The sequence below is a fragment of the Dermacentor silvarum genome, chromosome 5, assembly GCF_013339745.2.
Source record: "Dermacentor silvarum isolate Dsil-2018 chromosome 5, BIME_Dsil_1.4, whole genome shotgun sequence".
In the NCBI taxonomy this organism is placed as follows: Eukaryota; Metazoa; Arthropoda; class Arachnida; order Ixodida; family Ixodidae; genus Dermacentor; species Dermacentor silvarum.
The window spans coordinates 105,819,779-105,829,488 of NC_051158.1; the positions used below are offsets into that span (position 1 = coordinate 105,819,779).

At 49.5% G+C, this 9,710-nt stretch overlaps 1 long non-coding RNA gene across 1 annotated transcript; it reads left to right on the forward strand.

Moving 5' to 3' along the window:
- The first annotated feature begins 210 nt into the window (after positions 1–210).
- Positions 211–2,864, forward strand: LOC125945431 (uncharacterized). The gene is made up of 2 exons (XR_007466891.1): positions 211–388; positions 2,754–2,864. It is a non-coding gene; the product is annotated as an uncharacterized LOC125945431 (long non-coding RNA).
- The last annotated feature ends 6,846 nt before the right edge of the window (positions 2,865–9,710 follow it).

Below are 9,710 nucleotides of genomic sequence, written 5' to 3' on the forward strand. Positions count from 1 at the left end.
GGTGTAAGCAAATCTCGCCATAAACCAGTAAAACAATTATTCCATTCAATGGTCATCTTTCACAAAAGCGTGCACATGACAAAGAAAAACGAAGAGAAAGAATTCAGTGAATGTTAAATTTGGTTTTATTACCATGGGGCATTGTCAACCAAGAAGTATAAATGTATTCCCCGAGAAGTATTTTCCTTGAAGCTGGCCTAGGTGGGAACTATGAAGAAACTCTATAGCCTGACATTTTTATTCGCTCTGGCGGTATTTTTTCATTCGTCCGTGTTGCAAGAAAGAAGCCTGACATGTGTCTTTGCGAGTCATTGGAGCAGTGGCGGTTTTCATCGATCAAATGCCTTTCGGAGACCGCCGACTACTACTACTAGACGGACAACTACAGGTATATATTTTAATGCGGTTATCAATCCTAGCCTACTTCAGCTACAATGTGCCTATATATGTATCTAGCCTCTTTAAGCCGCTAATAAATTTAAAAAAATCCTTTAAAGCGTGCCATCGTCACGCCGCTATATTTTGGCTGTCGTCGTTGAATCATAATTCGTTGTGATACCATGCTGTGATCATGTGGCGGCCGTTCTATAGTCATCATTCCAAATTCATCGTCGCAATCTTGCTATGTCATCACAGTACAGTCGTTGTCATCCAGTTGTGGCCATGGTACCATGGTCACGCTGTCATCGCGCCATCGTACCATTGTCATCATACCATTGTGATCATACCATCATATCATTGTCATCATGCCTTCATTATCATCATTGTCATTATGTCATCAACGCTTTAGTCTTTCCATTGACGTCATTCTGTCTTCGCTATTATATCCCAATCATTCTGTCGTAATTCAATCACGGTCATGCCACCAACCTCAAGTCATCGTCCTCATTTTTTCATCATTAAACAGTTGTCGTCGTGCATTCATTGTCGTAAGATCGTCGTGGTGTCGTGAACCAGTCGCCGACAGGCCATCGTTGTTATACTGTCGTCAAGTTAGAGTCGCCATGTCGTTGACGTCATGCTGTCGCCCGTCAAATTATCGTCAACATCAGAATCATTATTTCCTTGTAATCATATTGTCATCGTCGTAGCTTCGTTGTCTTCCCATCAACGTTATTCCTCAATCGTCACTCCATGACAACTTTTCTATCATTCAATAGTGATTATGCCGTCGTTGTCACGACATTGTTTTGATTCGTCATGTATTTGTTGTAATTCCTTCGTCGTGATCCTGTGTTGGTCGGTCATTGCATCATCGTGCTTGCTTCCACATCCGAATGTCGTCATACGGTCATTGGGACGTGGACATTGCGAAGCTATGAACTTCATACCACAGTCATCACACAGTCGTGGTCATACATTCGTCATCGCATTGATTACTTGCGGTCGTAGTCACGCTGTCATCGTTATACGATCATCGTTATTTAATAATAGTTATCCTATTCTTGTAATGCCATCGTCGTCTCGTCGACACCAGTTCCTTCTTCGAAATTGCATCGTCGTTATCTGTTCTCATGCCGTCGTGGTCATGACCGACCCTGGCAATCAAGCGTTGTAGAACAGTGGCGATCCCACAAAAATTGTATGTCGCATGAAGGCGAAGCAATGCAATTTGAGAATGACCCCTGCAGATCGTAAATAAAGCTAGGTCTCTTCAGTAATAGAGTTTGTTGCTACACTACTTGAATACTGAATAATAACGGTACGCATTGAATAACTAACGGTACGAAATCTTGCACGAATGTCATTCAAATATTTTTCATCATTTTAAGTAGTTTGTGGCTGGAAAACAAGAAAACTTCCGAAAATGTATCTTTAATATCAAGGCCCTAAAAACCCTAAAGTGAACCCCTAAAATTGTTACCATGTTTGTGTACATTAGAAACATGTAACATAAACCAATGAGTCAATTGCCAAATATGGACCTTTCGAAATGGTTATGTTTGTGCATGCAAGAGCATGGGTTAAGAATATATATTTAGGAAGCGATGAACGGCAAGAAGGCACGGGCCAGCGTAACAGCTGAACGACATTCTTCCTGCAGGTATAACTAGAAAAACGGATCGCGTGCCGTGAATAGGCATTTTAATTAAAGCTGCGCATTTTTGGACACTTTTTTATTCTATAAACATTTCTTGTAGAGAGAAACAGAGCATTTTTTACCAAATACACACAGAGCATTTCCAGTCTCATGATATATGGAGGGTCGCCACCAAGTGTTGAGAATGGCTAAAGCTATTTTTTTTCTGCAGAAGTTTTTGAATATCGCACGTCATCTGTGAAATAAAGTTACAAATGGGATGTGTTGACGTCAGTGAAATGTGCGGAAAGCCGCCAAGAAGTAGCTTAAGAGAAATAATCATTACGCAAGAAGTATAGGCGAAATGGCTGTTCTAATGAAATGAAATGTCAAAATTTCAAAAAAGAATAATATAAGTAGGCTAGACAAAAACTTTGATGACCGAGAGAAGACCCCGCATCGATCATGTTTAAAAAGCGAGTTACACTACCACTGACGACGAGTTGCTCTTCATAAAATATATATTTTATTACATACATAATTCAATACTTATTGTTACTCACAAATGTTTTCATTAAACAAGTCTTCGTAAGCAATGCCATAGATCGTATTCATGTAATTTGAAATGGGAATAACTCAGCTGTTTAAATTACGAGTAATTTTATGGAGGTTGTTTCAATGTTTTCAAATATCTCAGTAGAAGTCACCATAATTAAGCGTATCCTTACTGCAGCCGCACGCAAATCGGGACAATGTGGATAGGAGGATCCAACCACATGAAGAATCTGGCTATGGAAAGCTTCAAGCATAATTGAAGTGGAAATAAAATATATTTCACCTTGCACTTTCGAGTCTTTCACACTGATTATGATTTTCATAAGCCCCGACATTGTTCAGTGGCGCCCACTCGCCTTTGACATCAACGTTGTAGCTCCACTTCCACGCCTCTCGCGCGCTCCCTACTTCAAGGCAAATTTGCGCTGTCGGCTTACCTGTCCTGCGCAAGTTGTTGAAATGTGAGTGTGGAATTTTGTAAAACAGTATTGCGCGATCACCTCACCAGACGGTATTGCGTCGAACTCATGACTACAAGTGTTCACTGCTGAGGCGACGGACTAGAAGAGTGAAACCACCGTCCTCAGCAACCCACACACGCTAAAATGTGGCGTCATCCTAAAGGTTACCGCGGGAAGCGACAATCCAATGGAAGGTATTACACCAAGCCTAAGATGGTGTACCTACAAAACCTATTTTCTTTCAGATTACCATTTCACTTGACATTCCTGCGGGGTCGAGAGATGTTGACCCTATTCAAGCCTTCGAAATTTGAACTACCCAGCAGCATGAGCATTGGATGCTAATAATAATAATGGCTTCTACAGGCCTCTTCTACTGGGCACAGCGGACGACTCTGGCCATAGTCAACGAACGAGTTTCCGAATATAAGCATCTGGCCGCAAGCCTTCCCCCGATTCGAAAATGGTGCATTTCTGCTGCCTACTTTTCCCAGGTTTGTTATCGGAGTCACCATCGTTGTATCAGAACGAGTAATTTTGGTTTACCAGTGCTGTTGAGCACCATAGTATTTTCGCAGGCAGATGAGTGTTGCGAGAAATAGTTCGCAAGTTGCTTCAACGGTCCGCTCCTTCTACTATTCTGGCCATGTAGAGCCAAACCCCTGGCCATATATAGCATAGACTAGCATCGCATAATGAACCTTGCAGACACGAGACGAAAAGAAACAAACACGGCGCTGATTCCAAGTTGCGGAGGATCAGAAACCTGCGACTTGTTTTTTACGTTTGCTCCGTGTTGGCACCATGTTGATGCTACCGCACTGTTTGTCTAAATAAGTCGAACCAACTAGTCCAACTCAACACACCACTTCTGATAAACTGAAAAAAACACCGCATAACCACGGGGTGAATGATGATGAGTGGGCGAAGCTCCGGAGGGAATCATCGGTAAACCGTGAATCTTCCGTGTAATTCGCCCAGTCTCGCCGCACTAAATCGAACGATTGACTTCCACTAATGACACGCGCCATATGTGACGTCATTCCTATTTTATAACAGCGCCCTTCATTATAATTGCACCATCTCCCGCTTAAGGGGACGCTAGCACAAACGCGTTAGAAACGTGCAGTACTCTAAGGGGAAGAGGCCACAGCGTCTTACGCAGCCGTTTACACATGCCGGAACGTGCACCGCGTTTGCCGACGCCATCAGCGTTTATGAATACGGGGGTAAGGCGGAGGCCCACAGCGTCTTACACCAGCTTCTTGCACGGGCCGTAACGCGCTAGCACAAACGCGTTAGAAACGCGCAGTCTTTCGTTAATGTTGGGTATTTATTGCCATCGGGGTGCGTCTATCCATGTGCGCTTCGTGGCGTAGTGGTTAGCGCCACGCGTTCAGAAGCGAGGGGTCCCTGGTTCGATTCCGCTACGGCCACAACTCTCGGAATTTTTTTTCTCATAAAAGTAGACGTGGCTACCTACTACGACGACTACTACTACAGAGGAGGGACAGACCCACACCCTAAGGAGCTTCGCCCCTAAAAAAATATCCCTGGACACCTAAGTACTTTTTATGAGTTGTGTATGCGAAAGCATTAATGTCCAATTGAACGCCGTTGAGCGGTCCTTCGAGTTTTGCGCTGCGAGTAATGTACCACAGCGTTACGTGATGCCCGAGCCAGCAAGCAGCAGCAGTCTGCGGTGCCAGCGCTGCATGCCACCATACGGCGATGCACATCGGGCGGCACGTCGCGGCGATTCCCTTTCTCATGTAAAGGCCAACCTCCATGCAGCAAACTTTCGCGACGAATTCCACGTGACGAAAAATCCAGCGCGAAGCGCCGTCGCGATTTCGTCACATCACACTCTATGCAACCAAGAGCCGGCGAACGCCGCCGACCATGCGGTCGACGCAGCCCGCGAGGAGTCATTGTGGCCAGACGAGATAGGCTGCGAAAGCGACGCTGGCGAATGAAAACAGAAGGAAAAACAGCGCCTAAATCAATGTGCTTACATGTAAAATAAGACACCTGACCTAAAAAAGTGCGTACAATAAGTGTTCGATGCTAGCCGGAATCTATTTAGACTAACTTTTTTTTTGTATACGTGGCACGTCGGTATTTCGCCGATACTTATCCCTCGTTTGTCACCCTGCGTTTGTTTAGGGCTCTCTCCGTTCGCGCGCAGCTGAGTTTTTCTCCCGTCAGCGGGGATTTCCCGCTAGGAGGCCACGGTGTGCGGACGTGTTTTCGCATGGGGCTCCTCTTTCGGATCTGTGTTTTGGATTTTCATCGACTCCGGTGCCCGATTCATCTACACCATACGACTCACCTAGTGGACCGGAGCTACCCGATACCTCTGGGGTCACTGTGAGTCCATTTTCCATCATCTCACGAGCCTTGAAGACTTCGACGCGGGGAACGCCCCAATAAGCCTAACGGAACAGGCGTCTGCCCAACTTAGGCACGGCTGCATCGATGCATGTCGCTCACGGTGGGCACCGCTCCACCTCGCGCTCTTACTGACGACATTGCCAACCACGGCCCTGCAGCAAGGCAGCGTCTAACATCATTACCGCTATTATGCACTGTTTCGGAGTGCGCTAACGAGCAAACGGTGCCAACAATGCTTAGCAACGCCGAAGAGACGCTCACAACCGACGACAAGCCAGCAGCTATCGGAGCATTGAGCGACCGCGACGCTGCCAGCGTTCCCATCACAGAACAAACGAATGACTCGCCACCGGGGGAGGACATGGACGAGGATACCACACCTTTAGCCATCGACACGGACACCATAGAAGACGAAGCCTACAACGGAGCTTGTTGGAAGGTGGTCCGCAACAAGCGACGCGCCCGCAACGCTGCAGCCTACGAAACGGCGTCGCTCCGTCAGAACGCCTCTGAACACCCTTCCGCCGAGCCCAAGCAGAGCGGGCCAAAGCGCCTGCCTCCTCTTCCCCTCCGAGATGAAAAAAAGTTGTCGCAGTTTCACCTGAAAGGCGAAGCATCAATTGCGATAGCAAACTTGTAGAGAGATATACGGAGTAATGATATTAGCTTTATCAGCTGTATAAACTTGGACATGCGGCAGCATCGGCAACACGCAGAACTGTTGTCGACGCCATCGGCGTTTTGCCCGCGTTCGGAGGAGGTGTTTATTATACATAAGGAAGAGACGCTTAATTCTGCAGCCCATAAGGGAGCACGGCGCAGCGTCGTAGGGGATAGAGTAGGAGGTAAAGAAAAAAGTTGTCGCAGTTTCACCCGAAAGGCGAAGCATCAATTGCGATAGCAAATTTGTAGAGAGCTATACGGAGTAAGGATAGTAGTTTTATCAGCTGTACAAACTTGGACATGCAGCAGCACCGGCAACACACAGAACTGTTGTCGACGCCGTCGGCGTTTTGCCTGCGTTCGCGCAAAACGCGCGCGGCGTTGGTGACTGTTGCCGGAGCCTCTGGGGGCGGCTCGGAGGTTTCCGACGAGATCAGAACGGGACACTTGTCGAGCAGCGTCGGAAGTCTTTACCTCCTTCTCGCCTCACAAGGTTTTATATAAATAGGCATTTTGTGCCACAGCTAAACGTCGCCTCCCTTCCCTCCCCCTCTCCCCCACGGCCTCTCGCGCGTCGGAAGAAGGCGCGTTTGCTCTACATATATGGTGATTGTAAAGGAGGAAAGAGACGCCTACTTCTGCAGCCCTTAAGGGAGCACGGCGCAGAACGCGCGTTTGTTCTCCGCCGTGCGTTCATTCCCCGTAAAAGCGCGCGCCCCTCGCGCTCTTTCACTCGCACATACAGCGTTCGGCGCGCGGCGCCGATTTCATCTCCATTGACGTCATACGGAACCTCACGGCGACGGCGACGGCGACGCCGACGGCAGAAATCTGCTTTTGAGTGTCCATATAATTGCTATCGCAATAAAAGTTATCCTCCGGCATCTCGGAGGCCTGAGATTGGATAAATGGCCCAGACCAACGTTGGCCACCGCGCTTTGGACAGCGGCCGGAGTGAGCCCAAATGACCGGAGAGACCTCATCCTAAGGACCCGGCCAGAACAAAACCTGGCAATAATAAGCACCCCATCATCGCACGTCGCAGACGCCCTGCTGAATATCCAGGAACTGTCGATCAGCCAACGCACCTACCCGGTGTCTGCCTATCTAGCCGCCCCTGATGATTCGTGCAAGGGTATCGTTCCGGGACTGGAACCAGGCACCCCCTCACATATGCTGGTAGAAGAGCTGCAAGCATCTGGAATCCAGATACTACAGGCTCGAATGATGGGTCAGACGAATATTGCACTGGTCACCTTCGAGGGCCTACGTGTGCCACGCTTCGTCCGATTTCTTGGGGCAGAGCTCCGCTGCTACCCACACCGTCCCCGCCAGCCAGTCTGCAAAACGTGCCTCAAATTGGGACACCGAGCCGACCACTGCCCCACACCAGACGTCACTATTTGCGAACAGTGCGGCATCGAGAATCCCACCCCATCACACCCATGCTCTCCCCGGTGCAAATCATGTGGAGGGGACCATCCTACAACTGAACCGAAGTGCCCGCAACGCCAGCGGCAACCCTTCAACAGAGCCTGGGTGAAAAAAGCCATCGAAGATGAACAGCGACAACTGAAGGCCTCCACCAATGCGGATCCTCCATCAGCGACAACCCCTGCTTCTGGAACATCATTCAAGAAAGCTGGCCGGTCTCGTTCGAAGACGCCGTCCAGATCCCGCCCCAAGGCTCGGGTAAACTCCAAATCCCGTTCCCGATCACGCTCCCAGTCGTCCTCCGCCCGCAACCAGGTGAAGCGTCAGACTACCCCGGCGTCTCAGGCATCCCCGCAGCCCTACAAGAAGGCACTACTAAACAAGCTGGCAACTTCAGCAGCTACCCCGGACCGTCAGCAGGCCCAGGCCCCGGAGAACACCAATGCCAAGGCGGCACCTCGGGAGGTAAGTTGCCCGCGGGATCCCTCACAGCTCGCTCCCCCCCAACCTTCACCCCACAACATGTCCCCCTCTACTCCCCTACCGAACACCCACAGTAATCCTTTCCCCGAAATCGCGCGGCTACGCCGTGACATGGAAGCGCGCCACGCTCACATGCATGCGCAGCTGGAAGCTGCAATAGAGAGCACAAACGCCAGAATACAGGCAGCTATAGAGAGCGCGCGGCAGGAGTCTCTAGCGCTCCGGCAGGAGATCATAAGCGTCATACACGCATCAGAAGAGCGGACACACGCCCTATTCGCAGAGTTAGTCTCCTGTTTGGATTCTATAAGCGCACCCCTGCTGGATTCCAAATCCGCGCGTCCCCAGCCACCCCTTACAGGTGCAAGAAGATCGCACCCATACTCACGCCCGGCGGCTTCCTCTCTCGAGGATGATGGCGACCCTTAGCAAGCAGCAGCTCGTGGTCTGGCCGTGGAACTGCAGAGGATACCGTCCGAAAAGGGCATCCCTGCAACAGTACGCTGCTATGTCCACACATCCTCCTGATATTATCCTCCTACAGGAACCAAACTGCTCCCCTCCCCTATCCGGCTTCACCACTTTTACGGGTACCTCTCCACTCGTGGGAGCCCTAGTATCAAAACACTTAACGTGCAACTCCCACACTATAAACATCGATATCCCACACCAAATTCTTGAAATAATTACACAGGGCAAGAACAGTTGCAGTCTCTTCATACTTAACGTGTACAGTTCTCCCCGCTCACGCACGCACTCGTTTCATCGTCTTCTAATAGAATTCGGACGCCTTGGGCGCACCCTTCTCGTGTGCGGTGACTTCAACGCTCCGCATACAGTTTGGGGGTACCGCAAATCTGAAGCCAAAGGAACTCGACTCTGGGATGACATATGTAACTTGAGATACATCTTACATACACACCCAGGGCACCCAACACGTTTGGGTAGCTGCGTCACACGTGACACGTGCCCAGACCTTACTTTTTCTAAAAATACAGGACCAGTGATTGCGCATGGTCCTCTCGATGAACATCTAGGCAGTGACCATTATATCGTGGCCACTACCCTACCACTGCAGAGTGCACACTGTCCCGAGCGGAAAGTGCGCATCACGGATTGGACGCGGTTCAGGGAGCGCCGACAGAATCCTCCTGAAGGTCTAGGATACGAGCAATGGATCGAGTCCCTTTCTTCTGACCTAGATGCGTGTACGCGCACACTGGTTACCACAACTGCGACCCCGGACGTGGACCCGCACCTACTGCATCTGTGGGAGGCACGTAGGGGGCTCACGCGGCGTTGGAAACGCCAACGTCTCAATCTCAAGCTTCGCCGGCGTATCGCCCAAATTTCGCAGGAGGCACAAGAATATGCTGAGACACTCGTCCGAAACAACTGGCGAGGTTTTTGCGAGCGTCTTTCAGGCACCCTAGGCACCGCGAAAACATGGTCGATACTTCGCGCACTCATAGATCCCTCAAATACAAGGACGCAAACATTTCATCGCCTACTCAGCTTAATACATAAGTACCGAGACGACCCGGCTGCTCTTCTCAAAGAGCTAGAAAAACGATTCATCCCTACCGGCACACCTCCACAGTATCTGAATTACCCGCACGCAGAACAATCTAATGAGGAACTCGACGCGGACATTACAATCGATGAGGTTCGCGTGGTACTTCAAGATCTCCGTCGAAACA